The 27,641-nt window shown below is 37.5% G+C and overlaps 1 protein-coding gene and 1 long non-coding RNA gene across 4 annotated transcripts in view; both read right to left on the bottom strand.

Moving 5' to 3' along the window:
* Window positions 1-27,641, bottom strand: part of LOC131683449 (probable serine/threonine-protein kinase DDB_G0282963) — a 709,953-nt gene that overhangs the window by 388,777 nt on the left and 293,535 nt on the right. The window lies entirely within an intron of this gene.
* Window positions 1-27,641, bottom strand: part of LOC131683450 (uncharacterized) — a 136,122-nt gene that overhangs the window by 79,541 nt on the left and 28,940 nt on the right. Inside the window, exon 2 of the long non-coding RNA XR_009304524.1 lies at window positions 20,495-20,581. This is a non-coding gene — a long non-coding RNA (uncharacterized LOC131683450). The remainder of the gene's footprint in view (window positions 1-20,494; window positions 20,582-27,641) is intronic.

The raw sequence follows: 27,641 nt of genomic DNA, 5'->3' as shown, positions 1-27,641 counted from the left end.
TGCTCGCCGAAAGGGACCAAGGTAGAACCGAGTTCTGGAGTAAATATTTAAATAGCATCCCTTCGCACACTACTTCAGAACTCGTTTCCTGTTAGGAGATAGGAGCAGCATTGGCAAAAAAACAATAACGAAAGCCTTCCGTAGGCTGCTGGATCCACCGAATGATAAATGGTCGTCTTCGGATGTAAGTTTCTGTTTGCAATCAGTGCCATCAGCAGTGGTTCCATTTGCACGTTCGGTATTTTTTTCTGTTTTTCTAAGATAGGATTTCATTGAAGGGTTTCGTTAATGTAAATTTTCCAAGCCAGCACCTGCAGTCCAGCTAATATTTTTTCTATCTCAAACAACTTTTTCTTTGATCCTACTGGTGCTCTACCGGTAGCGTTTGACCACCATCCTACAACATCCTGTTTTTCAAGCGCAATCACCATTTTCATTCCGTACTAAGTCAAACGACGATTTTATACGTAGTCAGACAAGATTATTTGATTTTTTATCGTTCTTGGACATTCTCATCCAAAAGACGACGTCAAAGGAAGCAATCAAAAAACATTTGAAACTGAGATTCGTTTTATCATACGGCAGTAGATTCTTCTCCACTCGATGCCCCAGATCCTCCCTTCCACCGAGAGTGGTGGTATGCTTCTTCCGGTCGACCAGAGGATGTTATCGAGCTGTCGGAAAAGTGACGGTTTCGACCCACACCCCATCTCCAACATTGCGCTGCTGGTCGCTGCGAGAAAATGCGGATGGGTTAAATGGAACGACTTCTGTGTCATTCGGCGGAAAAAGCACTTTGCTGCGAGAGTTTTATACAGATTGGCGGTTGGGTTGTAGACGAAAGGAGACATTTTTACTACGTCTTTCACCAGGATTATAGTACCCACCTTTTCAGATTTACACACTTTTTGCACTTAAAAAAAGTTTAGTATTCACCTGAACAATCAGAAGAATATCCGGTGCCCAGAAGAGTGAGACAGCGGGCAAAGTTACTTTATGTGTAACTCTCTTGATTGCAACGAGTCCATTAATTTCGAAAGTGGATTCAGAGGTTAAGGCAATGATCTCATAAGACACTCGTCGTTTGTTTGAGCCCCAACCAAGAAGAATTCTTCTTGGTCAATAGGTTCGTAGCACTAGCCCTGCAATTATTATGTACACTAAGAATCGTCTGCGAAGTCTGTCGAAACAGACGATTGTCAACTATCACCTTTTACTTTTCATGTATCATTTCTCATCCCTCACTTCTCACTCATTAACTTAAACTTCTCTACTTCCTCGTTACTCACCATTCACCTCGAATCTCTAATCTCTTTTACATTTCATGACTTATCTCTCACTTTTCACAACTCATATCTCATTTAATCTTCATTTCTCACAACTAAGATATCATTTCTCATTTCTCACAGCTAACTTCTTATTCATAATTTTCCTTCTTTAAAATCTGCTATTCAATTTCTTACATCCAAAATCCTTTCCAATTCTCCATCTCTAAACTCTAATTTCGTATCACTCATCTTTAATCTCTCATGTCTCACGCTTTGCACCTCTCCTCTCTCCCCTTTCGTATCTCATCTCAATCTTCTGACCTTTCACATCTAATAGTTTTCACCAGAGTCGGAAAATATTTTTTTCATTTGCCAAAATCAGCCAAAACTGACGAAAGAACGAAGCTTCTTTCCATACCACTAGCACTTTGCGAAATCGAAAATGAGACAACGGGCTAGGACAAAGCAAGCATGTAGCAGAGCGTTTTCATTATTCTCTCCGCACGTTCATTTTCGCTTTGAGATTTAGAATGATATTGGTAACTTCGATATTGAGCTTACTGCTGGGGAAACGAAAATACAGTAGTAATGATATTTATTTGTCGATGCTCGATTCTGTAGATTTGCGAGCTAATGATGGTATTGTAAGACGGAAGCCTGATCAGTGTGCATATTTCTCATTTTAACTATGTTCTAGTTGCAGTATTAGATGCACATTGCATTAATTTCATTTAATGAATGAGAATCGCAATCAGTAAGAGCATGCATCAAAACGAAATTGAAATTTCGGATTGTCACAGGAAAACGAAAGTCGCTGCTGCTGCTACTCGTTTTCGTAGAATCGAGAGAGGAGGGGACATCGCCTTTATTGTTTTATTTGTTCATGCATTTAGCGACGAAAGAGGCAAGGAAAGGACGAAGATGAATTCTCTGAATTTCGTCGTTCATTGAATACGTATGAGCAGGGGTTGTAATTCTCTCTCACTCACGCGAGAAGTAGCTTATCCGATGTCCAACTTTTCCGAGATAAGATGAGTCGCAAAATTCTCCGTCTCCACAAATAGCGTGAGAATGATTTTCCGGATAAAATTTATTTAACTTTTTCCTTCTCACCGGAGAAGGTGATAAAATTTTAATTTCGTGGAAATCAATAAAAACTTCAAAAAATACACTTAATTACAAAGAAAAGCGGCAAAGAAGTATGATGGACTTGTTTTATCGTACTATGCTCTATTTCAGCCTAAGGAGGAAAATTTGGTAAAAACCAAAATTTCTCACTAGGGTGAACATTTGTTGGTATAAACCAGTCTTTGTACAGGAGGGCACAAATCCTTATTTCATACTATGTTGCGTTTCGGCTTCGCCTCATCAGAAACCGACACTAACGTATTGTCGGAATAGATTAGCGCCGGCGCTAATCTATTCCGACAATACGTTAGTGTCGGTTTCTGATGAGGCGAAGCCGAAACGCAACATAGTATGAAATAAGGATTTGTGCCCTCCTGTACAAAGACTGGTTTATACCAACAAATTTTCACCCTAGTGAGAAATTTTGGTTTTTACCAAATTTTCCTCCTTAGGGTGAAATATAGCATAGTGCTTTCGCATAGGCCTGCTAAGCCAAGACAAGTTTCGGCTTCACTTGTGTCTCATCGGCATAAACAGAACTTCTGCTCTAACGGGACATCACGTTTGATCAGTCGTTTGATTGAAACACATAGTGTGTTTTAGTTTTAAGGGATTTGCGTCAAGCCGGCGCTAATCTATTCCGACAATACGTTAGTGTCGGTTTCTGATGAGGCGAAGCCGAAACGCAACATTGTTTTATCGTGTTTTGGAATAACGAGAGCAAAGCAGGGAACGCTAAAAGGATACCGTGATAAACTCATTCACTCATTCTCCGGCTGTTTTATTTATCCGGAGAAATAACACGTTGTATTTATCCGGAGAAGTTGTGTGAGTGCCAATAACTTTTCGTGTGAAAATGTGAGTTTTTATTGTCGCAGTAGCAAACTATCCGGGCGCATTTACTCATATGAGCGATAAATGCAATGCCTGCGTATGAGAATTTTAGGCTCTGGTTTTCACCTTACGCTGGCCACTTAGTACTGAATCCATGTCTCGTAATCCGATTTTTCACTTAGTGGACATTTTCCAGGACCAATGTTTTCAAGAATCAGGCGGCGCTAATACTCTCTTCATCTGCGTCTCTTATCACTTATTTTTTATATATAGTGATGCGTCAACAGTGCTATCTTTGCAAATTAACCACTTTGGTTATGCAATTATTTTTTTCGTTCTTATTTTATTTCAAATAACTGGTTGCAAACTTCTTTGAACTGAGTAAACTAATTTCTTTGTTTGTTTAGTGTTTATTTGACCAACCAGAGAACTAATCCACTGGGCAGTGAATGGCCGTGGGCAATACGCATGGTCTGGTCTGAGTGGAAGGATAACAGTTAATTCAAATATGAGGGTTGAGAATTGACAATTGGAGGGAAGAATTGAAAAACAGTTACCAATTTGCGGCAGTTATATCATTGCATATATCAAGTTTGACAAAGAAAGTTCGTCGTTTCAGGAATATTATACCGCTTATATTGAATTGTTTAAAATGCGTTTAGGTTAGCAAAACAACGCGTACGAATAATGATAACACAAGAATTAACACCTTATTCAACCGTTCGCGGAAAAAAACCAATGCATAATTGTCATTTCACTTCCTACAATAATACCGAAGTTTACAATATTATTGTATTGTATTACAAAGTCTTCAATATAAAAGTATTTTCATGTTTGTTTCGACAAACGTCTCGAGGCAGTAAAGGTAATCACTTTTCATTATATTGCATTTTTTTTGAAATGTAGCATTTCGTCGGAATAAAGAAGCAAGGAATAATAAAATCGTGCACATGCCTTTTTTATTTTGATAATCAAAGCCTTAGGGTCATTCGCCTCTTTGTCGAGTTAGAGAAATCTCTTTAGAAAAATCTCTAACCCTATGTGCTGGGAATTGAACCCAGGTGATCTGCGTACAAGTAAATCGATTCTCCACCCCCATGCACATATCTTAAATTCTCGGCAGCCGGCTGCCCAGAGCAGAAAACACATGATAACACTGCTAAGAGTTGCATAGGTCCCATCACTTATCATGGTGAATCCAGATTTGTGTAACTCTTTACGCCATATCATTAACAAAAACTCTTTTCCGTGGCAAACGTGAAGATGCAGTGGTATACACGGTCTTCAAAACAATGTTTGTTACACTAATATTTTTTTCCTTCCCCGATGATTGTAAGGACGTAGTCAGCGCCGTTATTGGCATTTCAAAATTTAGTAACTGTTGCAACGGCGTTTAATTAGCAAGGGACTGGAAGGTGAAGTATATTTTTCAATATTACGAGCCATAGTACTCAAGGGAGAGTTTAGAAAAGCGTGGAATAGGATCATATGAGCAAGCTTAGAGTTGTCCGGCGACTTTAACCTTCTGTCTTCTACCTCAGGGGTTAGGATATTTTGGCATTTGAAATGCAAATCACCATGTCCTGGACGAGTGTACAGGAACTTTGTACCTCATGCTGTCGGAACCGATTGATACCCAGGGAACGAACCCATATGTAGTTCAATGGGAGTGGGGAATACGCATGCTCTTGTCTGAGTTCGATAATGGCTGTTGGATCATACATGACGATTCGGAACGTCTTGTGAACTGATTCCAATTCAATTTGATTTTAGGTCAATAAATCATGTCCTTTACATTAAGTGATATATATCATGGTCTCGAAAAATAATGGCTATTCCAAATAAGGTGAACGATCTCTTGCCTATAAGATGATTTCAGTGCAAAGATGGTTTAGGTACAAAAAGTCAAAAGACAAATGGTCGAAAGACAAAACCTTGAAAAAAAAAACAATCGAAACAGATCGAAAGAGCAGAAGGGCGAAACAAACAAAAAATCGAAAAGGACAAAAGATTGAACCGTAAAACGGGGTATATATGACCACCTGGGTAAGTTTGATCAAAAGAAACTTTTTTCAGTAACGTGCGATAAGATGATTCCCTCTAACCAAATCATCGAAACAAAATACAAATCATATTCTAAACATGTTCAGCATTTATCGGCAACGATTATTTCGTCATTTCATGTAGGAACAAAAATTCAAATTGAAAAAGATGCAACTCTTATGTATCATTTCAATGTGTTTAAACAATTCCTTGTATATTAATGAAATCAATCAACTTCAACTGAACTGACCACTTTTTTCGAATTCGTAAATATTTTTGTCCAATATAACTTGTTAACTATGTAATTTCTACTACTTTCCCGAAAAAGTTCGAAAAAAGTCGGCAGTATCCTCCTAGGTAATTTTGTTTTCTTACGAGACGACACAATATGGGGTCTGCCTACCGATATGCAATTTCGAGTTTTATTTCTCTTTTCGACACACATATTTTGCTCATCAAAGTTTCCCCAAAAACAACGAATGAAAATTTACTACAAAATTATTTTATTTCTTGTAAAATGAAATAAAATACTCAACAAATTTGAACTTTTTCAATTAATCGGTACCAGTACTTGTTTTAAAAATCAAATTAGTAACATCTACTTGATTTGAAGAAAGTTATTAGAAAAACTTTAGCAAAAGTGATCAATGTTACTCCGTTTTGCGTAACTACAAAAAATCAAAGAGACAAAAATTTGACCATAAAAAATGGCCGAAAGAACAAAAGGAACGACCCACATATATGAAACAATCTACTTATTTTAGTGAGTTAGAGTAGTAAACAAAAGCCAATGAGTGACTGTGACCTTTATCTCTTTTAAACTTTATCAGTAAAATGACATAGAAAAATGATAAATTGATAATTAAAAATAATAGTTTACAAAAAATCATAAAATAAATCAAAATGATTGATATTCTTTCTTCTTCGTAGCATGAGCTGTTCGTTCACTGAAGATTGATCTGATAACTATGCAGTAAAAAGTTTTTATCAGCACCTTGGTGAATTTTAGGCTGATAAAACGGGGACATTGACAAAAGTGACATATATTTTCTATGCTTTTCAATATACCGAAGCTCTTAAAATATTCTTCTTTAGTCCCTAAATATAGCCTCGTAACCCTTTCAGATTATTTAGTTTAAATTTAAAATCGGGTCTTCACAATATTAACAAAAACATCTTTCCCCTGTCGAAAGATAAATGGTCAAAGAGACAACAGGTTGAAATACAAACGATCGAAGGGACAACAAGTTGAATACAAAAAATGGTCAAATGAACAAAAGGAGAGCGCCACATATATGAATATTTATTTTAGTGAATTAGTGTAGTAAACAGAAGCTCTTGAGTGAGTATGACTCTTAACTCTTTTGTTAGTGTTAAACAAACGAGACCAATCATTTCAACACGAAAATTAATTAATTAATTCAGTAAAACATCTGAAGAAAAAGATAAATTTAAAATTAAAAAGAGTTGTTTACAAAAATCATAACAGAAATCATAAATTTTGATGCTGATTCATATTTTTCCTTCTTCATACCATGAGCTGTTCTTTAACTGAATATTGATCTAATAATTATATTCCTTTATCAAGAAAAATTTTCGCTGCGCTGTAAAAAACGCAGACTTGTACAACAAGCGATTTTAATGTCGTTTGGGTTACCTTTTTCTTCTTTTAAATTCTGCGAGTTTACAATATTTCAATAGAAGGATCGTCTACTGCAATGAGTTTGATAGAAAAATGTATTGGAAGGCATGGAGCCTTCAAATTTAATAATCCCCACTATAACTAAAGATATCAAAATAAAAAACGCGTGTTTGCTATAAAGTTAAAATACGATCAAAATAGGATTACTTCCACTAGAAAATAGCCAACAATTTGATAAGGCCTAACTGAGTGGATTTTCACAAAGAAACCATATTTGTTTTTTTTTTGTTTATTTCGATCATGAATTTGACAAAAATTCAAATGAAAATTTTGGTTGAGCTTAACAAAATACATTTTCACAGAATTGCCATTCGTTGTAATGGAATGCGGAGTAGTAAAGCATTCGGGCAATTATATTTAAGGTACTGATTTCAGAATAAGGGGCAAGAATCAATGGTACTTTAGTTAGTGCTGTGCTGATAACATTCAAAACCTTGGCCATGCTAGAATCAAGATAGCAGTTTATATTAACGATGATAAAATTGATGTGTGTCAGCACGATCCATCCCCACGTACTACTCATTAGTTCATAGCACGTTCATCATGTCGGAATACGGAACGGTGGAAACCGTTAAGTTTGAAGCCTGGAGAGCAGGGGTTGTAATTCTCTTTCACTCACGCGAGAAGTAGCTTATCCGATGTCCAACTTTTCCGAGATAAGATGAGTCGCAAAATTCTCCGTCTCCACAAATAGCGTGAGAATGATTTTCCGGATAAAATTTATTTGACTTTTTCCTTCTCACCGGAGAAGGTGATAAAATTTTAATTTCGTGGAAATCAATAAAAACTTCAAAAAATACACTTAATTACAAAGAAAAGCGGCAAAGAAGTATGATGGACTTGTTTTATCGTGTTTTGGAATAACGACAGCAAAGCAGGGAACGCCAAAAGGATACCGCGATAAACTCATTCACTCATTCTACGGCTGTTTTATTTATCCGGAGAAATAACACGTTGTATTTATCCGGAGAAGTTGTGCGAGTGCCAATAACTTTTCGTGTGAAAATGTGAGTTTTTATTGTCGCAGTAGCAAACTATCCGGGCGCATTTACTCATATGAGCGATAAATGCAATGCCTGCTGGAGAGGTTTTCGTGCTGTGAGAATGCGAATGACGCAAACGATTGCTGCTTACCTGAACTTTCAATACGAAACAGAAGGCGTTACCAAATCTCAAATCACGCTGTGCACATATGAAGGACAAACCCCTTCGTGTCAGATCTGTAACAAGGAGACGCATTATAGGAAACCCCTTACAAAAACCTCTAATTAAACAATATTAACTGCAAGCAACACCCAAACATACAGCCTAGGGTGTCCCAAAATGACCTCATGTTAAAAAAGTCATCGGCGTCACTTCTTAAATGAAAGGTTAGGGTATTAGGACCACTTTCTTCTTCGGAGTGAATTTGCTAAAATGCTCCCTACTGGTGGCGAATTTTGATTTTTTGAAAAATGGGCTGATTTTGGGTAAAATTTCAAATGCATGCCCCTGAACGACCTTAGATTTTTTTTCAGTATTTTTTTATTTTCTGAAGGTCCTAATGGAGAAGTTTGGATAGTTAGTTTGTACAAATTTTGAATTATAAGAGCGGCAGAGCCATTAAAACTTAGTAAAAAGTGAAATTTTTGGTATTTTTCAGTATTTTTTCTTCAAAACTGGGTATCTACAAAATTTTAAAAGTACAGAAAACACTTTATATAGTTGAGCCGAATACAGGGGCGTAATTTTGCTGCAGAAAGTGTATAGCTACGGCTAATGGAGTATGAGTTATTTAAGTTTTTGTTAGATAACCTTTGACATTTTTAGCAATTTATCAAAAATAATGCTGTTTCAAAAAGTAAATCAGTTCAAATGTGCTTTGACCACACATTGTTTTTCGAAAAATAGAAGGAAAATGATGAAAAATTACGTTTTCTGTACGTCTTTAGTATGTCAGGACGAGGTTTAATAAGCATCTGATGATTTTTTTGTAACTTAAATTATAAAAATAATGATAACTTTGCTAATGACGCCAAGTGTCTAATTATTTTTTGAAGAGTTAATTCTCCATAATTACTTCTAGGAGGCATCTTCAACAAAATAACTGTGTCAGAAGATGCGCTGTATTCTGTTGTAAAACTTTTTCGAAGATATTTGCCCTAAATTTGACTATTTTCGAATTATGTGATCTAACCAGTAAATATCAGTTTTTTAACACTCACCTCACTCTTCTGAATCTTTCTCCACTAACATGAAAATAGGACTTACAAAATACAAAATGTAAATACGCCGATCAATGCAGCCTTCAAATATACGCCATAACTTGCCATTAGGTCGACATGTTTGTTTAATTGTAGTGATTTTCAAACCTGCTAGGTGGCTATTAGCATACAAAATAATTTTAAAAAAATCGTCGAATTCTCATAAAAACCGATTCTGATGTACTAGAGACAAGCTAAGAACGCCATTTTTCATCATTTTTCCGAAAAATAATATGCGGACTAAGCCCACTTAAGTTGTTTTATTTTGTAGAACAGTGTTATTTTTGATGAATATCATAAAATGTCAAAAAGTTATTTAACAAAAACTTAAATAATTTATACCTCATTGGCTGTAGCTATACACTTTCTGCAGCAAAATTACGCCCCTGTATTCGGCTATTATATAGTTGATAAAGTGTTTTCTATACTTTTAAAATTTTGCAGATACCCAGTTTTGAAGAAAAAGTACTGAAAAACACCAAAAATTTCACTTTTTGCTAAGTTTTAATGGCTCTGCCGCTCTTATAATTCAAAATTTGTACAAACTAACTATCCAAACTTCTCCATTAGGACCTTCAGAAAATAGAAAAATACTGAAAAAAATCTAAGGTCGTTCAGGAGCACTTCAAGGGGCATGCATTTGAAATTTTACCCAAAATCAGCCCATTTTTCAAAAAATCAAAATTCGCCACCAGTAGGGAGCATTTTTGCAAATTAACTCCGAATAAGAAAGTGGTCCTAATACCCTAACCTTTCATTTAAGAAGTGAGCCCGATAACTTTTTTAACATGATGTCATTTTGGGACACCCTAATACAGCCCTTATCAACATCAAATAAATCACAAACAATCGTAGCTGGCACCAATGAATGTTGGAATAACAAAACCTATATACAGCGCACTATGCTTTCAAAGCTGTTATCTTCTCTAATGTACCGTTTTAAAAATTCAAAAGCGCCACGCTCTTGCAGTTTTTTTTTCAGAACGACTAAAAATTTTCCGATCTTTCAAATGAAATTGATAAATTGTAAATCAATTTGAAATCTTTGAAGCTATTTTTGTATTGAAAATCGCTTATAATTGTGCAAATAAAAGTGATAGAAACTTGGATGCTTCGCCAGAAAAGTGCCTTTACAAAAATTCTAAAAATTCCTAGAACAAAGCATTGACCAGAAACCAATACGTGAAAATAAAAGAAAACCATTTTTCAAGAGTCACCTTGAATATTTGAAAAAAAGCATACCACATAAATCATTAAAGAAAGCTACATAGGTTTTTTAGCAAAGTTTCTTCGATTTAATTGTTTTATAACTTTGTAGAACATTGTGTGGCCTCATTCCACATATCTTAAAACATGATTCTTTGTACACGACAAGAACTACCCTAATTTAACTAATATAAAAATCAGCAAAAAGTACTAAGAACGTTTTCCGACAACATTAAAAATCTAAAACCAATGGTTTTAACGTAAATAGTTTTATCTTCCTACATACGGCTTTGAAACCATTGTGCAACATTTTCGTTATGAGTAAGCACACCTCCAAATAAACAGCCAGTACCACCAATGATACAGCAAATGACAAAAAAACACGGACCTACGACCGTGACCCGTAGGTTCCACAAACAATCCAAACCAGTTAATCGTGATAAACCAAACAACATCAATAACTTATGACCTGGTCTTTTTACACCCTAGACCATAACGACACATGAATACTTGCTGTTCGAACTTCTCATCATTGCGTTGCATTGCATTGCAGTAGCGATCACAAGTGAGACAGCATGGAGACGTTGGTATGTGTTATTCAGTAATGTCTATACTGTGTAGCCAACAACGTGTAACTGTGGGATTCGATAATGCATTGCACTAATATGCAGTTGATTGAACCCATACGAATCATTTGAGTGTTTCGATCTTAGTTTGAGAGCGAAAAAATCAGATGCATTTACGCTCCCGATGATTCGTTTTGGGTGTATACATTTTTCAATCATTATTCTGTATACCTGGGATCATGTGATTTCCTGAATCCTGGAATGCTGAAAACCGTCGGGAAATGGAAGCTCTGATAAAGTTTGAAGTGTGTTTTCTCGTACCCGGAGTTGACCCGAACCCATTTTTTAGATTACCCAACGGAAACCTGGACCGTACTCAATATTAGTATGGCTTTTGTCAAAAAACTTTACTCTAGTAAACATAGTCTAGAAATTTCAAAATTTCTGCTGATAAATGAGTTATCATATCTCAGTTGTGTTATCATCTAAAGGAGGGTGGAACTAAAAATGCCAATGATCACTGTGTAATTAGTCCAAACATTGTTCTGTGTTTTTGCCGAAGCTGCAACACCTCAACAAAAATTTAACAGAATTTTTTAGGGATTTTCCCCAAATGGGAATAACTTGGATTAATTCAATTTATGCATAACTTAGTTCACTTTTTCTGTTTCGAATTCATCTCATCAGTAACTAGCAACAACTTGGGACACTAAAATGGAAATCACTTTTTTGGTTAGAATTTCGATAGATCATCCATCCTGTAGACAGTTCATTAGGATCACCCACTACGAACCTTAATTGAATTATTCTAATCCAGAACCGAGATTCTTTTGGACTCCGCATATTAATAATTAAAATTAAAGCGATCAGCTCCAATCTCGTATATGACTTTCAATCTCGACAGAAAGCAGTAAAGCTACATTATATTAATGTAAACAACGAAAGTAAAAGGTTCACCGATTTGTAGGAATAATTGGGGAACAAACGATACATTTCCCATTAATAGGGTATAAAACGGGAAACATCCTACGCTCAAACAATCTAGAAAATCTTTTTTTAGCGCAAGCATCCCAAAACTCTTATCAACTACCGTGAAAAACAGTGAAGTACAGGAAAAAGGTTCCCAGCCACATTATCGTATTCCGCCCACGTCGTGCATAAATTAGTTACAGAACCATCCTTTTTCGTTTTACCTTTTGCGAGATCAATCGGGTATCCTTTTCCTAGAGGACTTAGGAAACTTTATGACGTGATTTTTGTTAGCCATTACAAGATGTTTGCCTTGAGATTGAGTCGAAAGATTTCTATTTCGGTAACAAATTTCTTACGCCTCAGTTTAGATATTCAAACTATCACTTAAGCTAATAGAGAATAAGACCATTCAACTAATTTCAGTCGAACCTTTGAAATTTATTCAATCTAGCACCCGACAAAGTAAGTAGTCATGATTAATCATCGAGAGGCAAAAAATTATCCCGCTGTGACGCCACGATGATACCGGGCACGAGTCACGAACCATGTGTCTAATTTCAACACTCTGCTGACGAAGACGACCGCGTGGCATCGACCGACGCGGTCTGGTTTTGGTCACCCATGTACCATGTAGTAGTAGGTTGGAGTGACGGGAATTTAGAATTCCGTGCACTCTGCACGACTCAGCAGGAACAATTGGTTAGTGTCTTTAATCGCATCGATCTGCTAGCTAACGTGAGGTTGGATGGAATTGTGACAACCGGTTAGCACCCGAAACGATTGAGAGTTGAACCTGGACTCTGAAACTGTGAATTGCGAATATTCAACGCTTCGCAGCACACGGTTTGTCGTAATCATTAAGGGAACAAATCACAAAATGTTTACGCTCGCCATGGTTGAACGCACGATTTCGAGTTCGTCGAAGTCTCGTCACATACGCTCAATAAAAGCAAGCGCTGCAGAAACATAAGAAAGCAACGTGAGACGTGACGTTTGGTTTGCTCCGAAGCAGACTTTGACAATCACGACGCAGAAAGAGAACAATCTGCTGAAGAAGACAAGTAGGTGGCATTTTGTCAACACGTTTCCTGTGGAGTTCTGAGTAGGAAAATAAATTTGGTGTTTGAAAAATCTCAAGATAAGCAGATGGGTAGTCACAACTGTCTGATTGTGTTTCTGAAACTAACGGCAATGACGTGGGAAAAAGTTAAGCAAATTGGATCAGCAGTGTAACACGAAGTTTAAAAAAATTAACAATCAACGTTTTCGTTAAATTAAAAACAATACTCCCAATAAAACCGTAATGAGGTTAAATATTAAAAAATCAACATCCACTTTGTACGTCCACGAATCGCACGTGTAAGCTCATCGTTACACGCTTGTAGAATCTGCGTTTGGTGGCGCGTGAGAAACTCTTTCCTCACCTCGCCAACCAGCATATCGATGCCGTCATCCCACCCATCCGCAGCGAATAAACTCCAACATTGCCACTGCCATTTTCACTAATTGCAGGAAAACAATTGCCCGCCGCTCTATATTTGCATATTTTTATAACCCCCCGGTCCCCACCACCGCCAGAGCTGAATGGTCCTCGGCCGGTCCGGTACGGTTGGAAAAATGAGCATACAAAGTAGCGAGCATGGAGTGGCATCGTCGTTCCACCCCCATCCACCAAACGACACGCACTGTTTCGCAGACCGACCGGTTTCGTTTTCGGCTGCTGCAGTCGCAATGAAACTTCCCACGGATCGTATTTGGCGGTTTTTGGAGCGGACTCTTCTTGCGTGTATAAATTATATTTTATGACCGTGCGTCTTTTCGCATATTCGCGTGAGTTCTTGAATTATCGTGTGCGGACAGTGAACCTGATACTTAATTTTCGATGTACGGTTCAGATGCTAGAAGAAAGTTTTTCCATATTACTAGAGTTTATTTGGTATGCTTTGATGATGATGGTATGATTTGATTTTAGGATCGATTCACATATTCGCGTGCGTTCTAGGATGATCACGCGAACCTTAATTCCGATATGCAGTTTTCGGTTCAAATTCTGACAGGGTGTGAGTAACTCCATATTACTAGAGTTCTCGGTAATGCCGCCATGTGTCATCTAGTAGGTATGAGAGCATTTTTAATTGTTTTAATTGAAGGCATGGGCCTAGACTTCTTCTACATAGGATAGAGACATCCGGGAGTGAGCGTGACCGCGTGAGTTTGTAGCTTCACGCTTGGGATCGCATTTGAAAATTTATAAAAGTAAAAAGTACATACATGGCCAGGTTCCACAGAACAGATATATTTTTTTTTTCAAAAGTTGTTCTATTGGAGCAGTAGAGCTAGCTTCTCGGAAGGGCTTCACTTCACTCACTACAATTGCAGACGAGACGGGCAATGTCACCCATTAAAACACAGCTTCAGGCCAATTGCAGTGGGCCGTAATTATGAATATTATATTCATTGTATGATTCAGATATGTGCGGGTGTAGGGATTTCGTGAGCGCGTGTATCATCGCGAAGGGCTCGAGCGTTTGTTCGTTAACATGTTCGATCGCGTGTTCGTTCGCGGTCACAGAATAGATATGCTGAGACGTTCACCTTATCACTGGAATGTTATCATGTTCGCCAGAACGCGGGTGTAATTTACGTGGATGATCGCGAAGAGCTCAAGCATTTGTATATTAACGTATTTGTCGCTTGTGTGTGATTTCGCGTATAATAATTAAATTTTTTTTTTGTTGAAATGGAACATGCCGTGGATATTAGTGTCATTTTTTTTGTTTGGTCTACCTGAAAGCATTGGACCAAGGATAGAGACTTCCGCACATAAATGATCGCACACGGGCGATAGTGTGGTGACTCCTGCGACCGCATTTGCGAATTGATCAGTGCTAAAACGTTCACTTAGTCTTCACTTAGAGTGTTATCCTGTTTGCGAGATCGCGGACGTAGGTGTACGTGGATGATCGCGAGGGACACGAGCGTTTGTATGTTATCGTTTTTGTCGCGTGTTCTAGCGTTTATGTAACTTTGCATGTGAACATTATTTTTTTAGAACCGTGTGTCCATTGGCATATTCGCGTGTTCTTGAATGATCGCGCTCGGACCGTAAACCTGATACTTAGTTTTTAGTGCATGGTTCAGATGCTAAAAGAGAGTGAGTTCTTCCATTTCACTAGAAATCCAGGTCATATAGCCATGGGACGTGTTGTCCAGTGAATAGAGCGTCATTTTTTTATGGGTCCAACTGAAGGCATGAATCTAGGCTGCTAGGAACGAGGGTAGTGACTTCAGAATGTGACAAATTTACTTTTAAATTCTCAAAGCTAAATGCCAAAATAAGCCTATGTGCCAAATTTGATGTGAATTGGTCAATTTTGGACTCATACTCGTTTCGATTGAAGTAAAAGCCATTGGCTCTATGGGAAAATATGAAGGAAAACACATCAAATGCTATGACTTTTGCACTAGCTATCAGAAAATTATACTTCATATTATTTTTTTACGGAAAAATAGGGGATGTTGGTGACTGAATATCCTAAAACCCCAACCTCGCATTTTTCAAAAAAAGAAAATATTTACAATCAAATACTAAGTCTGGTTATCTTAGTATTTGATTGTAAATATGTTCGTTCTTCAAAAAAACGGGTTGGGGTTTTGAGATATTTAGTCCCTCGCATCCCCTATTTTTAACCCTCCGGCACTCGCGTGGATGGTGCTGAAAGAAGATTTCGCTACATTTTCTGAAGGTCTTGCACAAAATACAACGGCGCGAGTGCCGGAGAGTTATTATTATTTCGGCTCTATGCCAAAAATAATGCACTCTTTTGCAGTTTTTCTAAAGTGGAAAAAAATCACAGGAATCAGAAGAATCTTCGTAATCTGTAATATTTTCGGTAAACTTCAGAATTCTACACCACATTTTTGCAATAAATGCACGTATCAAACTAAATTTAAAACTATTAATTTATTACTTTTAGTATAGAAAACGTTTAATATTCACATCGTAGATCCAACATCGATAAGTTGGAAAAGTAAGATTTCAATATTTCGTGTTCCACTCTTCAGTAACTAACATCAACTTGCCGCCAGTTAGACAATATATACAAACTAGCACGAAATTGGCGCCAGCTAGACACTAAATCCAAACAGTTCACACAACATGTATGAACGCCTGAAGCAACTGGCTGGTACCAAGTGATGTCTCGGTTAGCCAAGCACGGAAGCTCTAGGTCGCTGCCGCTTACAGGGAAACAAACTGTCTTTTGGCAGCCTGGAGTCAGGGAGCATGCAATTTTTTTTTCCTAAAATAAAAAAAAATGGATAAACCAAATTGCGCATGATGGTAGGAAACAAATGTTTTTCGCTTCCTATTGGCCACAATTTAAAATTTTGGACTATCAACCTGATACCCAAAGCCAAGCGCCATGGTTCTGGAGACAAATTTGAAAGGCAAGCTCTTGGACTGATTGATATAACTAGGTTCTTTGTATTCAAAATATTTAATTATCACATTACAGACTTGATACTTGAAGAACAATCAATCTAATTTGTCGAAAATTTGAAAACATAATAATTAAAATAACTTGAGAAAAATTTGAGTAGTTTAAACAAATATTTGACAATTACAAATACATTCCTGAAAATATAGAGTAGAATTCAAATGAAATGCCAAATTTATTTTTATTTCGAATATTTTTTTTCATTGAATTATTTTAAATCTGAGAACAAAATTTAGAAACGCATGAGCATTAAACAATATTCACACTTTTCGTCTTTCAAATGTTTAAAAAAATTAAGACAATTAAAATATAATTAGAAATTTAAAAAATCTCAAAATAAAATAAAAATATGAGCATTAAAAATAGAAGAACTAAAAAAAGTGCTAAAATGTTAGAAACAAAGCTACACACTAGAAAATATTTACATCTCTCAAGATGCACATAAAAGAAGCGCACAATTAACTTGGATTCACATTCAAGAACATATAAAAATTCTCCATCTTCTTCACCCGAGTTTCCCATCAAAAAAGATAAAATTTTATTTCAAATGTCAAAACCAGACTTCCCACGAACATCGACAAGATTGTACCTATGTACGAAATTTCGTGTATGCATTCAACCTCAAACATTCTTCGTCTTAATGTACAGATTCGCCCCTCAAACATCGAACCCAAGCGAACGATATACAAACTATAGTTTAAACATCCGTGTACATACACCTGGTGCGTACACGAGAACGATTCGCGCAAGGCAAAAAGAATCAACGCTAGTGATGATGAGAAAGAGAAAACTGATGCCACGAACATGTGTGTACGTCAGGTGTACGCACATCGTGTACGTACATGGGGTTCGTTGTGCAGGCGAACATGTGCTCGTGTTTTGGCACGAAGTAGCGTGGTCGAATTAATACACAAAATGTGGGTTTAATATGAGCACAGAACCAGAGCGAACATTGTGTACGATGTTCATCTGGGAAGACTGGTCAAAACTCTATCATCAGACAGCAAAATACGTCGCAATGTTGTTTTTCTAAGTGTAGAATAGGAAAAAAATGAATAGTATACATATAACATCATATATGTACGAATTCAAAACCTCAACGAAATATGCAGAGGCATGAGTCACGACGCCTTTTTCTATTCCGTCGGTCCTGCGCGACTAACGCCGAAATGAGTTGCAATGCTCATATTTATAAATTCGAGCAATCTTGATAATTTCATTAGAGAAAAATTATGGAATAATTAAGGGGAACTAAGGGCAACGTGAAACGGTTACATCCATCCCATATTCGAAAGAAGGAGAAATGGGATTTTTTTCTTAAGATGGGAATTGAAAAAATAAATTGAATAGATATTTTATTGGCTTAAAATGTGCATTTGGAGTCTTAAAAATTATACAAAACAAACAAAGAAAGTCGATAGCAATATCTGAATGCTCAAAGTTTCAATTCCGCCGAAACGTCTCCTAAGAAAGTCCCGAGTGTACTGGCAACTTTAAACGATACCTGAACATGAAACAAATCTTTTTTTGGGGGTGCGCAAAGCTTAGTTGATAAATTGATTGCCTTGGACGCAGCTCACCTGGGTTCAATTCCCAACCCCGCACCGAGGGTCAGATATTTTTCTAACCCAAAAAAGAGACGAATGTCCCTAAGGTAAAAACTTCTATAATTGAAACAAAAAAAAATTCGATCTAAAGTTTTATTTGAAACGGCTCAATGCGTTAGCACAACTGAGCCGTGGGTCTTTTAATTTGTTTTGACAATAAGTAAAAATAAAAAAATAAATTCTAAGAATGTCGGTCTGCCAGATCTTGTTGACGCAGTTTGCTGCTGCGTGTTGAGATCCTTTTCCTTGGGGGTGAAGCCGCTTGGGGGTCATTCAGTCTGCCTTATCTAGCGTTATCGTTTTGTCTATGTCGTCATCGGTACTGCTTTCTTGCTGTTCACGATCAGAGGTTCTTATTTGTTTCTTGTTCTTACGGCTCGCTGTTGTATATCTGTCTTCATCGGTATTTGCTTCTTTATTGGCGATGCTAGTTGTTGGTTTGGGAGCGGTTGTCTTGGTCGTTGTACCTGCATTATTGGTTCATTGGATCGTTGTTTTTGGTTTATCTGAAGGTGTCGGTGGCTGCTTGTTAGAGTTATCTTTAGTAGATGAGTTTTGACTAGCTGCTTCGGCGCATGTTTTCCGTAGTGGGCTGTATGGTTACAGATTTGTCATATTGGGGTCTGCCCAGGATATGTGATTAGCGTTGTTTGCTTATAGGTCACGCCATCCTTCGGTGAATTGCAGTCGATTGTCATGTAAGAAGGTATTGGTTTAGTCACTCGCATCCTCACAATACGAACGCCGTTGGGAATGCCAGTGAAAAAAATTCTCCTGGTGTCATTCGTAGTAGATACTACTTCTCTATATTGCGACATGATTCGTTTGATGTAATCCTCTCTAGTGCGCGGCGCCAAATCATGGATACGCACGTCCACCATGTCGTTTTCCATATGCACGGGGATCTTGATTCTGGTGTTATTAAATTCGACCTCGTGTTGCATGTGTTCTTTGCAATGAAGTTCTCTGCCCGCGCTAAACTTCTAAACGTGATCACAACACAGTTTTTAACGTGGTGTAGCTGAATGCACGTAACTTTAGCGAGATCTTAATCTCTTAAGTTTAACTAATTGTTCCACTTCCTGAACTGTGGGTCTATGACGATTTCATTAAAGTCGATCGAAATCGTGTTATCCCGTATCACGGGCACTTTTGTTTCATTTGGCAAACGCATTTCACTCCGCAGCCGGGGGCAACGATACAATTTGTTTGTGCACTGATATAGAACAAAAGCTGGCTTAATTCACTGGTGCCTATAGCCTGCTATAGCGTAACGATTTTTTTGCTTTTGCTTTGTGTGAGGTCAGAAGATAGACTGGCTATTCCTCCTTATAGTGAATTACTAAATTTATTTACTTCAATAATTCAGATAGAAAAGTACTCACTTCAGTAAAGTAATTGTGAAACTTTCCACGATTTTTCCAGTACATGAAATTTGTGGCTGTTATGGTTTTCGAGACATTAGTCCTTATTCAAAACAGATTTTTCGGCATAAATTCTTTTATGAAGTTTAAAACGCGCTCTGCTGTGCTAGAAAGTTTCATTTACTGCTGAAATAGACCACTTTGTAAAAGACGTTAACCTGCTAGCGTTTGTATTTATAGAGTTATTCACAATTTTCATTTAAAATTGAACATTTTCGAAGGTAACAACTCTAAAACGGACAAAAATGGGTACTCCATACATAGTTTTGACGCATTCAAAAAAGTCCCCTTTGTCGCACTTTGGGACACTTATTGACCTGACATGGGTGAGTGCACAGCGTGGTCTGATTATGGATAATGCCATGGAATAGCTTGGTTAGAAGGAATTGTGCCTGCCGAATTCTCGCCACGCGATCTCCTTTGGAAATGCCTGGGAAGAAATTTCTCCAACTATCATTCGTCACGGACTCCACCTCTCCGTTTTTAACATGATAGCTGCAGTACTCTTATTGGAAGCATGCGGTGTCAGGTCGTGTAGCCTTACTTCGATTGTGTCATCTATCAAGCATACGGGAATTTAGCATATAATGTTGTTATGATTGTCAAAATGGTGCATTCGACTCTATCTAATAAAGGTTCTGCTTCGGCTAATTTATCAAACGTTATGAGAACTGCGCACGTCGAAACGCAAATTATTGATTTACAAATAACTACACATTACACATAAACCCACTTTTGACTTAATTGAGTTAGGTCGTTCTTGCACTAATCCCTTCAATAATTGGTTATAAACTGTATTCCATAAAACAGTAGCGCGGTAATTGAAACCGCACTAAATCCGCTCCACACATAAAATCTAATAATATAAAATGCGCTAAACCCTAACTACGGCGACAACAGTCAGAGACGCGAGTGGCTGGACTGAACGTCATACTGAAGTTCGACTAACTACTGAACAAATCAGAATTTTAGGTCAGAGTAACTCTTTCGCGACTCACTTACTTCCTCGTCATGTTTTCGACGATTATGATCGGCGACAACGACCGAACAAAGCGTTATGCAATTGGGAGTCCAAGTCCCGATGCTTACCTGCAAAGAGAAGAAAAATACGGTAACCATTAAGACATTGTCAAAGTTTGTACCTACAGTGCGCGCGCGGTCGAGTTAGTGTTGATTTCATTACTTGAGCTTTTTTACCACCGACTACGAAACTCCATTCACTTGGACGAAGAAGAAGCAGAAGAAAAACTCATATTAGGCTTAATTTCATTATGATTTCATCACGCCGACTCGTGATCGGAACGGGACGGTGGAGCGGCGACGGCGACGAGAAGCTCTCATAGTACAGAAATTCGCTGCAGGGTCCACTCCGGCTCCGATTGACGTTCAAGTATCATTAAATCTATAGAGTTCAAAGCCGAACCGGCGGTGCAGTAACCCCGCACGGCTCGGTCGCCATTTTTATGGCGTAACATGAACCGTCCCACACGCGATTTAATGAGTTCGAATTAAGGGGATTAATCGGCGATCTATAAATTATAAATCCGTGCCTAGAGAGAGAGAGAGAGAGAGAGCGGTCGTTTGTCGTATCGTTGTCGTCCACGAACACGGATTTGCCTCCTCACTGTATATGTGGATCAGCTGATGGATGGATGAATGAAATTGAAACCGAACCGGAGTTGCGCAAAAAAAATCAAAGAACACAGAGACACATACGTTTAGTAATAAGGAAAAATCTCCCGTAACTGTATCGTTACAGCGTTAAATGAGCTGCTAGGGGGAGCGATGGACAAATATCAAACTAGATCTCTGTTGTGAGGAGCGGGAGGCTTCTCGAAAAGAACAACGGTGCTTTTAAGATTAATTAGACAACTCAAATTAATGAGCCGCATATTATAAGTAGAGTAGAGCTTTTTGCTGCAAGCTAAGCCTTTAGTGTAATGAGGTGATTTCCTGTCGGACACTAACGGTAATTTTTTAGTTTGCCGTGAGATAAAACAGGTGTTACATAACGGTAATACTCCAAGGAACGTCAAGTGTCTATAAAATACTTTAAGGCGCGTGAGACATGATTTTCTAATTTTACAGATTTCACAGCGGGTTCATGGCGTTTCGGGAGCAGAAAAAGTCCTACTCACATTCACACTCAGAATCCTTTCTGATCAATCTTCGAGCATACCAGGTTTTTCTTAGAATAATAACTGCTTCGAAGGTTTTATTATGTTTAAATTAAATTAACTGCCAATCTACTGCTCAATATTACGGAAACTTTAATTAGATCATAGAAATGTAGGTCATCAGCGAAAGTGAAATGGTCCAGATTGAAAGATTGAAAAATAGCTTTACACCTTTTAATAGTCAACCATCAAATGGAGAAACCGATGTCCGTTTGCCACACTGTTTCGTAGTGGGCAGAACGCGATTGAAGAAGACCCGGCGAAGATTGACCACACGTGCTTGGTTTTTGTTTTTGTTTTATCGGGTTTAGAGTCATGGAAACGAGAAGAGGTCTCGACTCAACACAGCACGGACTGTCGGCTGGTAAATGGTCCAGTTTGTGGTCAGGTTTGGTGAGAAATTCGTACATATGGATACGTTGGCCGGGCGGAACCGGTTGCTGTCGTCATCAAGATTTGTGACTAATCGCCCTAACAGAGTAGGTGTTTGCAATTGACGCACATTTTTTTCTTTTTTCGAGAGTTGTCCTACTGGAGCCGTAGAGTTAGGGTCTCAGGAGGGCTCCCCGTCAGAATCGCTCACTACAATTGCAGGCGAGACGGGAAAAGTCACTCACTAAACACCCGATCGCATATATCAAAGCGAAGGGCTCGAGTGTTTGTACGTTAACGTGTTCAATCGCAAGGCCGTTTCTATGTCGCGTGTGTGTATGGAACTTCGCGTGTATAAATTCGATTTTATAACCGTGTGCCCATTCGCATATTCGCGTGTTGTAGCTTGATGCATGGTTCCGATTCTAGAAGAGAGTGAGTTCTTCTATAGCGCTAGAGCTCCCGGTCATAACACCATGACATGTGTTGTTTAATAGATGTGAGCGTATTTTTTATTGATCCAACTGAAGGTATGATCCAAGGCTGTTCGGGACGAGTGTAGGGACTTCCGGACGTAACCGATTCATGATCGCGCGAACACAGGCGTTTGAAGGTTCATCTTTGAGACCGAGTGTGTAAATTTATAAGTGCTAAAACGTTCACATAGCCATCGAAGCATGCTCATGTTTTTGAGATCGCGGGCGCAGATATGCGTGGATGATCGTGAAGGGCTCGAGCGTTTGTCTGTGTACATGTTTGTCGCTTGCGCTAGCATATATGTAACTTTTCGTCCACAAATTCGATTATATAACCGTCTGCATATTCGCACGCATTCTGATGCTCAATTTTCAGTGTACTGTTCAGATACTAGAAGAAAGTTCCACCACATTACTGGAGTTCCCGGGAACGACGCCATGAAACGTGTTGTTTAGTGAATATGAGCGTCATTTTTATTAGTTCAAATAAAGGCATGATTCTGGGCTGCTATAAATTTATAGGTGCTAAAACGTTCACTTAATTACCGGGGTGTTTTAATTTTTGCTAGATTGCGGCTGTGAGTGCGTGTGACTACATTTGCATGTTCGCATTTGTGACGTTTGTGTTACCGCGAAAGCCACGAGCGTTTGTATATTTAAAATGGAAAAGATTATGAGTATACATGAGAGAATATGCAATTGATTGTGTTAGTGAGTGTTGGTATGAATTTAAGATATAGTAATGGAAAGAAACATAACATGCCGAATAGAGAAAAAATGATGCAGATGTATAAATTGACCAAAATTATTTTGGTACTCATGAGTAGTAGAACAGCAAACTTATAGAAGTACAACAAAACAGACTAATAAAGTAGAAGAAAAGAACACATGTTACATGCAATCGAATTAGTTGAACTCTCTTTTTTCGCAAGTTTTTTACGTGTTATGTATGACGGTGCTAAAATCAAACGTATTTATGAACGATTGAAAAATTGAGGTACCGTAAACCGGGGTGACATTGATCACTTTTCGAAGTAATCATTGCATATTTTTAGGCGCAACACATTCTTTTCAAGTTTAATATTTTTAAACCATGTACTGATGTAAGGAGAACAAGATTGGATGGTTTTACCTAAAATTGTCCGCTTACAGCTATTTTTCCAAAAATGATTTCAAGTTGATGTCCGTTTTCGTGTTCCGGGGTGACTTTGATAACCTGCATATTCACCCACATTAAGTTATTGATGTCAATGTTTTTCATTCTAATGTTTGTTTAAACTAATTCTGGAAAGATACTCATTGTTAAATAGATGTTAATTGGTATTATACAAAGTATTCAATGTACTGTAAAATTCGAGTAACCAAAATTCGTAAAATTTGTGTCCAACTAGAATAAAAGATTCTGAAAACCTTTAAAACTGCTAAAATTGTTTTATTTCAGTCCTTTATCAATGTACAAAATGTTCATCATCCATTTTAACACGTTGGAATATTGGACAATAAAAAAAGTTGCGAGTTTTAGCTTAAAAAAATTTGAAATAATTGCTGATAATAATAATAATAATTGAACTAATTTCACAAAAAATTGTATTTAAAATAAACAAACTCTTACAAGTAAATTTGTTACATCCCATTCTAAAGGAAAATAAAATCTCGCTTGTAATTTATTACTCTTGCTCAAATCTGAGATTTATTTGTTTCATAAAAAATAGACACTTTATGAAGCTTCGTAAAAATAAGGTAAAGTAAAATTTCGGTTTTTTGTAGTTTTTGTACCCAAAAACCGAACAAATTACTCAAAAAGTATAACAAACCAGTATTTCATAAGTTTAGAGTAAAAATCATTTCAAACTAAAATGATTCGGTAGACTATTCTGGTTTAATAAGCGATCTACGAAAAAAGTTTCGAGTGATCAAAGTCACCCCGATGATCAAAGTCACCCCGGTTTACGGTAGCATTATACACCGGTACATTTTTTTTTGCATGGGTCCACGACCGGAAACCTATTGCCCATAATTTATGACCTAGAGCTAAAAACCATTTTTTATTCCTTACACCGATAGCCAGATTAGGTAGGATGTTTTCAATATTTAGATTTTTTGCGAAATGGAGCATTTTTTTTATAATAAGGTGCTGATAATATCATTAAATCGAAAAACATGAATTAAAAAATAAAATTCTAAGAACGTCGCTGCTACAATTTTGATTTAGCATGAACATTTTAAAACGATTAAATTTGATTTGTTCGAGTTACATTTCCAGTTAGCTCAAAAATGGTTTCGAAAAAAGGCACTTTAAGTTTTCAGTGCTCTCGTGGTAAACCTAAGACATATTGCAGCATAACCGAAAATTTAAACATTTTGATATTTTTGACGTCTTCCATTTTGTGGGGTATCATTTGTAAGACCCGAACATACATGTTAAGCCACTAAATACAGCTAGCATCGATTAGTACCTGGTTTAGTTACGGTCATTTTAGGCCGTCTATATCAAGCAATCTAGCTTTTGACGATGTTTCCTTTGAATAAACGCAATGCTTAGTACCCGTATTCTTTGCTCGACACTGAGACAGGAAGAAATGAGGAGGCTGCGTACTTCCAGCTGTCCTCAAGGCGCCGTTTTGTGATCTGGTTGCCGGCGGCTTCTTGACGAATTTCAATGAGTTTTTCAACAATTTTTTGAGCGAGATTACATCAGATCTCGATGTTTCATATCATTGTATGACATTAATAATCAAATGTTTGAATTCGATTTGTGATGTTTTTTCACTTTTACTGTTTTATGTGGTCTCTTAATCATTGAGCTCAAATTTTGCAAGGCGACTTTTTTGAAGGTGCTGAATCTTTCGACGTGTGTCCGGTTTAAAAATTCAGGATGACCGTCTGCACACATATTCACATTTCACGTGAACTTTTCGCCTCTTACCACCTAGGAGCAGTAACCCATTTGCTCGATTTTTGGGATACTTTAACCATCCGAAATTATTTCAAAATAACGGCGCCTGTGAAAAACATTCTAATAGTAAGCAATTCCACTTTTTACATTCAAACTGTATGGTACACTAAGTATTTTTCACAGTAAATCAATGCATTTGCACTCAAGAGCATTTTTTAAAAAGAGTGTAGAGATTTTGCATTCACTACTTTCAAACAATATTGTTTAATTACCGTCATTTATACCAAAAAATCTTCAGAGAATAAATTGCAGTATACTGAAAAAAGTTATTGCGAAAATTTTCCAACCCAAAAACGAGATGAAAGGGTAAAAACTCAAATTTCAAAAATTTATAGAATTTTGTAATTTTTTAAGAATATCCAAAAATTTAACAAAAAATTGAAACAAAAAATTGATTTCGAAAAACAAAACATTGAATTTTTTCTATCTTAAGAAATCTGAAAATATTGTCTTGATTGGAACGTTCTCCATATTATTCGGAGATTTGCGCCTTGCCATGTCGTCTGATCATTTTCCTGATGGAAAGGAAAAGAGAGACGAAAGAAAATGGTTCCGAAATAATAAGGTCCTACTGATAAAGCCAATAGCTCTTTATCACACTGGGTTAGCTACAATAACATATCCTTGAGCTTTATCTTCTTGTATATGAGTATATGGAGAACCAAATCCGGATAAGCAATTGAATTACTGCAGCGCAGTTACATATCAAATGAATTGAGATATGTAGTCGGATTCACAAAGATCACAAGAATAATACTCAGCACGCTGAATAGTAACGGTGTGATATCTAGGTTTGTATTTGTATTTGTATTTATATAAAAAAAAGTCCAACTGACAATTTGTCTTAATGAACTATACTAAACTAAGGTAAACTAAACATAACTAAAATAGTGACAATACACGACGACGAAACTGCGAAGAGTTCATGACGAAGAGGTTGATTTGCGCTAGTAGTTCCGGATCATCATATTCAGCCAGCAGAATCTTTGGCACGAAGGTAGCTTGCGCTGCATGTCTCCGGCGTGTTAAAGTATTAAGTCCTAAAAGACGACAACGGTCCTCGTACGGTGGCAGGTTTAATGGATCGTTCCACGGCAATTCACGTAACGCATATCGTTTGAATTTACGCTGGATTGCTTCGATCCTAAGGCTCCACGTAGCAAATTCCAATTACGGGCGCACCAATGAGCAATAAAGAGCCTTGAAGCATTCCGAAATTCGTTGGATATTTTGAAAATAAATCCCAGCAAACGATTGGCTCTGTCGATGGTCGCTGAGACGTGATGAGTATACGTTAGCTTATCATCAAGAATGACTCCTAGATCCTTCACGTGGTCAACGCGTTGTAGTAGAGTTCCTGCGATGTTATAGTTGAAGGTAAGCATATTTCTCGTTCGATAATAGCTGATGACAAAACATTTTGCAACGCTAAGGACTATCATGTTTCTTACACACCAGCTATAAAAGGTGTCAATAAGATGCTGTAGCTCACGGCAATCGGCTTCATTCCGTATAACAAGAAAAAAATTTAAGTCGTCGGCAAAAAACAGCTTTCCTCCACGGCTTAGAACGAAAACCGCATCGTTCACGAACAATAAAAAAAGTAGTGGACCTAGCGTACTACCTTGAGGAACTGAAAAAGGATTCTGAAACAATATCGCCAATTTGAACAACGATTTCACGGTGCACAAGGTAGGATCGAAGCCAATGGCAGAATCTAGTAGAACACCCTAGCTTATCTAGCTTTGTTATCAGTATCTCATGATTAACTCTATCAAAAGCTGCCTTTAGATCAGTGTAAATAGTATCTACCTGCAATTTCTTAGACATTTGTTCCGTGCAAAATGACGTAAAGCAGACGAGATTCGTCTCGACTGAACGTCCTGGGAAAAATCCGTGCTGAGATGTACTAATGTAGTGACCACAAGCAGGAAATAACGCCTCGTTGATAATTGATTCAAACACTTTAGATTCGACTCCTAGCGAAGTGATTCCACGATAGTTCGCTATGTTGCGTTTGTCACCTTTCTTGAATACCGGGAACATTACTGAGCATTTCCAATCCTCAGGAAACGTTTGCTGCTGAAGCGATAGGTTAAAAATATATGCAAGTGGTGTTACAAGTAAGTCCGAACATTTTTTCAATACAGTTGAAGGTATAACACTGA

The sequence above is a fragment of the Topomyia yanbarensis genome, chromosome 2 (assembly GCF_030247195.1).
Source record: "Topomyia yanbarensis strain Yona2022 chromosome 2, ASM3024719v1, whole genome shotgun sequence".
Classification (NCBI taxonomy): Eukaryota; Metazoa; Arthropoda; class Insecta; order Diptera; family Culicidae; genus Topomyia; species Topomyia yanbarensis.
The sequence above is the reverse complement of the archived record's forward strand: the minus strand, read 5'-3'. Positions and strand labels throughout refer to the sequence as shown.